The sequence below is a fragment of the Camelus ferus genome, chromosome 14 (assembly GCF_009834535.1).
Source record: "Camelus ferus isolate YT-003-E chromosome 14, BCGSAC_Cfer_1.0, whole genome shotgun sequence".
Classification (NCBI taxonomy): Eukaryota; Metazoa; Chordata; class Mammalia; order Artiodactyla; family Camelidae; genus Camelus; species Camelus ferus.
Genome location: NC_045709.1, coordinates 31871302 through 31876683, shown reverse-complemented (window position 1 = coordinate 31876683; position 5382 = coordinate 31871302).

Below are 5382 nucleotides of genomic sequence, written 5' to 3'. Positions count from 1 at the left end.
GATGAGGGCTGGTTTCCAGTTCTTTGACTGCTCTGCAGGTGTGCAGTGGGGCACGTGGGGGCGTGTGCGCACGTTTGAGTACCTGTTGGGGGGGCGGGAAGGGGAGGGGAGGATGTAAGAAAAGGGAGCGGGGTCTCGAGGAGAGAAAAGCACGCAGGGCGGGGGCGTGGGTGGAAGAGGTTTTGATTCTAACAGCCGGAGGACAGACAATATCTGCCCATATCTTCTCTTGTAATACAGCGGTCCTCAAACCTGGGTGCGCGTCAGAATCACCTGGAGAGCTTGTTAAACGCAACCAGCTTGGCCTCAAACCCAGAGCTTCTGATTCAGCAGATCTGAAGTGGGGCCTGGGAATTTGCATTTCTAACGGTTTTCCAGGTGATGCTGATGCTCCTGGCCCCGGATGCACTTTGAGCACAGCTGCTGTCATACATCACACTTCACCCTCGGGGTTAATCATTTGAGACTAGGGCCTTTGGGCATGTGAGGGGTATGGCCCCTTCTGATTGTTCCACCGTGTCCTCTGTTCTGTATCTGATGAGTCACATCTTAAAGTGCACCCTCTTCCTTGAATGGACACTCCTCCCCAGGGGACCTTCCATGAACCCCCTACGTACATTCCTGTAGGCTCCATCCTTTCTGAGTTGTTGAGAAAACCATTTTATTCAGCGTGGCAAGATACAGACTAACCTTTTTGCCTGAGCTTAATGTTCTTTTAAGTTTATGCACAATTTATGTTCATTTTGAGTCTGTCTCTTTAAGCATAGTTATAAATAGTCCATGAAGTGAAGAGGGAGTAAGAAAAAATTGTATGCAGATTGTTTCACAGTCAAAGACTAAGGGGATATTTCTTGAAATCCTAGCTTGACTATAAAATACTTGTAAGCTATTAAAGAACAGACAGTGACAGTGTTTAATTTTACTGCTACAGTGTGAAATAGCTCCATATTAGAAAGGGCTCAATTAAAAAATGTGTTGATGCTCTTAGTACCAGAGATTTGACTCCTAAACCTTACATTGTCTTTAAAGGGAAAGTCCTGATATACAAAATGAGTGATAGCGTTTGGGGTGGGATTTGTGCTGGTGCAAAGGAGTTTGTCAGGCCTGGGGTGAGCGAGTTCTTGGTTTCATCACGGCAGATGTGTAGCTGGGCAGGCACCCCGCTTGCCAGCCACCTTCACCACCTGCCAGGTAAGCTAGAAGATGTTGGCATTGATGAGAGTTTTTAACACAAGTGGATTATTCTGGTGGTGGGGTATAGCATTTTTTCTTTTTTCACATTTGTGATGAGTTAGAGTCACCGTCGTCCATGAAATTGGCATACTGATACTTCCAACTAGACAATTTCCAGGAAGTAATTAGAAAAACTGGAATTCCTCATTATCATTGTAAAAAATGATTTAAAAATAAGAGTAATTGGAAAATGCTGAACGTGTGGGTGGAGGGAACGTGTTCATTTTCTCTTTCCTAACAGGAGTGCACACTCATCATGTTGAAGTCTGCTGACTCACAGCAGCAGTCCTCAGCCCTGGCTGTCCATCAAACCCCTGTGAAGCTTTAGAGAAAGTACTGTTTCCCTGGCCCTGCCTTGACCCTCAGGGATTGGTGGGGGTGCATTTGGTGCAGAAATCTGTATTTTTTAGAGCTTCTCACAAGATTTTGTTGAGTAGCCATTTGGAGGGGAAGTACTGGTTTGGTGTATATGACAAATCCTGGCCGGGGTTGAACCCTCTGGCTTTTATTGCACTCTTCATGGCTTCTGAGTTACTGAATCACTGATGAATTCCAAGTTTTCTCATTGCATGTAATTGCTAAATAGAGAATTTTCCACACAAAAGCCTCCCACTGTGTTGAGACCAATCTCAGATATATCGTAGGATATATTTCCCCCGGCACTCAATTAATACAGATTAATTGTTTTTGGAGGAAAGAAAACATACTACATCACCTTTGCACTGGAATATCGATCGATCTAATCAGGAGAAATTGGAATATTACCACACTCAACGGAACCGTGCTCTTTTTCAGCGAGCCACAACACTGCCATGCCCCAAGGGTTCAAGAGATTCAGCCTCTGCGCGCAGGGCTCTGCTTTTCACAAAGCAGAAGGCAGGCATTATCTAGACAGGAAGACTCACCAGGCAGTGAGATGTGTCAGGCTACAGGGAAAAGCCAAGGGTGACTGCACAGGTCCCAAGGGATCCAAGTTCTCAGTGGCTTCAGCAACATTTACCATTTCCTCTTTTGGCATCAGTACACTGGATGGAGGGAAAAAAATCTGCCACCAATGCCTAACATTATAAGAAAATAACATTATACAAAAAGGTATGCAATGTGTAAAGGCTACAAGAGATGTCTTTGTATTATATCTTATGACTGAACATGAATCCACAGTTATATTAAAATAAAAAGATTTTAAAAAGAGATGTGTCAGGTGTCTTTATTTGTATACAGATGGCGCACACTGAACTTTTTGTCCTTCCCTTTCCCCACCCACTTTCCTCTGTATGTGGAGTAGAGATTTGAACTTAAGTCAAACATTGATGTCCATGCTTTCTGGATTTTATCTATTACCCCATCTGGAAGGTAATGGGAATCATACTCACTGGGATCAAATCAAGTGTCTTTGCCTTACTGAGCTGCTTTGGAAGAAATTATTGACTCCAGAAATGATTCAGAATTCTCATGCAAATTTTTAAAAAAGAACTAACAAAATATATTGACTATTAGGAACCTGGAATTTCAAGCTGCCTTTGAGGTTAGGAGTCCAACCTTTTATTTTAGTCAGAAATCATCTTCTAAAGTATTGCTAACAGATGGTGGCTGGGAATTCTTTCAGGGAAGGGACCCCTATCTCTGACAAGGCAGTATATTCTAATTATGAGAAAGTACTTTCTTATATGGAACTGAAATCTGCTTGCCTTTTATATCCAAAAAAAAAAAAAAAATAAGCCTTCCATACACAAAATAAGTCTTTTTTTATAAAATGGCAATGAGAGAAATATAAGACAGTCTGTGTTTTTCAAACTAGACATCTCCGGTTCTTTTTCAATCTTTCGCTATTTGACATTACTTTGAGAATCTTGACCACATTCCTTGGACGTACACCAGTTACTCAGTATCTCTTCTTAAGTTGTGGCCTTCAGACTTGAGGCAGTGCTGCAGAGTTGGTCTGACCCAGATGGAGAACACTTTTTCTAAACATACTTAACACTTTAACAACAGAATGCAGGCAGTGGCCGTACTTCATAGATATGGAAGGAACCAAGAAGTGTCTTACTTCTAGGTATCTGACTTTGGTTGGTCTGTAGGAAACACAGGACTGAAAGGCATTGCTGTGCATGTCTGGGTCCACCCAGGGGGAGGGGCTGAGGATTTCCTCTGGAAATTCCTATGCTCTATAAACTCGAAGAATTATTTACTTTGCAAGGTCAGAGTCCAATGTTTCCCTTTCAGTAACTTATGAAATTACTTAAACTTATGCTAGGTTGAGTAATAGGTAAGAGGGAGTGGTCATCCACCTGGAGGAGCTGGGAAATTATAAGTACCTGCCTGAACTTGGCTCCTAGCTGAAGGGTCAAGAAGGAATATGACCTTCATATTCAACATTAGACATTTTTCCTCCACATGTTGATTCATTTAGGGAATTTGAAAGCCACATTCAATACTTTCTTTAAACTATTTCTGTTTTCTTCAGAACGCTCAAGTGAAGTCATAATAATAAATCTACTTTGGAACTTTCCCTTTGAAAAGAAATCCTACTTACCATTCAATGCAGCCTGATCATTTCAAAACAGCACAGAGCCAAAGACAACCATATTGATCACTAGGGTTGGCACGTTTAGTCCTCTTTATATTTGCATTGAATTTCCTAGGTCTGTTTACCTTTTCCTATGGAAACAGAAATGAACCACAATATTGGTGTAAGAAATATTATACTTCTCAAAAAAAAAAAAAAGGAAATATTATACTTCTCACTTAAAAAAATACTCTTTGGTATTCTCCAGTCTTTCATGGAAACAGGCACACACAGAGTGAAACCTTACATTTACTTAAATTTCTCATGATGCTAAGGATTGTCATATGAAAATGGCCTCTTAGATGAAACATGTTTAAAAAACATGACTTCACTCCTTTGTCTTGGTCAATATCTGCAAATGTGGCATTTTCGTCTTTTATTGGAGAGAGGTTGTTGCTATGTCGAATGACCTCCAGATTTGGGGGTTTTCGTTCCTCTGATAGCAACTTAAAGGTGAGTTTTCCAGGTCTCAGCGCCTCATCATCTTGCCTGTTTCCAGCTTTGTTGCTGCTTTAACGGGAGTTCTGTTAGAATTCTTGTTTTTATTCACTGAAGAAATGCATACACTAATAAGCTGACTTGGAATTTTAATAGAGTATCAGCAATGCAACCAGGTCGCTGTGATTAGTTGTCAAGAAATCTGTTGCATTGGGAGTTAGAGTCTTATGATGTTTTGTGCGGGATTCAGGAAGAGGAGGCTGTTTATCCCTAAACCCGTCGGAGAATAACCGAGTTGGAAGACTGCATCCGTGGCCTTTCACTAGAGGGCGCTCTGCAAGCTGCTTGGTTTGCCGCATCCCCTCCTATGAAAGAAGCCGTCAGAAAAAGCTCTTTTTGTGTGTAAAGGCAAAATACACATGCTGACACAGTTCATATGGGATTTAAATTCACTAAAGCTTCAGGTCATCTTTGGTATGTTTCAGATAGTAAATCAAAGAGGAAAAAGAACATGGCTTTGCAGAGGCAGAATAGATTATGAAGAGTCAATTCGATTAGTTATCCTGACAGGTATTAACAAGAAACACAGTAAAAAAATGAAGTCTTCCCTGTGAGTATCAGTAAAACAATTTAGTAATTCAGTTTACTTGGGTTATGAATGTGAGTCAACAAAAGTAAACGTGAGGATTCTCTTTGTAAACAGGGATTTAGCCACACGTATCTGTTCCTCAGTAAACTACATAGAAAACAAGACAAGAATATAGGATTTTGCATAAGAACAGCGTGGATGAATTATAATGACTTAGGGAACCTTATTAAAATATTTTCTGACTTCTCTGTGCTTCTATCTGTAACATAAACATTGTTAATACACATTTCATCCTTAATTTCCTGGGATTGTGAGAGAAATAAAAGGGTAAGAGCAAAAAATAAAACCTCAGCTAGAACCAGCTGGGAAGTAGTAATAATTTTATTGTGTCATTTTGATACAGATTAAAAACCAAATGAAATACCTTATTGTGCAAAACAATACTTAAGTGGCTTATAACTTAAAAAAAACAAAAAACAAAAACCTTCTCCTGTTGGAGTTGAGTGAAACTCCTACAAAGCGGAGTACTTGCTAACTTCGGTGTAAATTGAAAAAT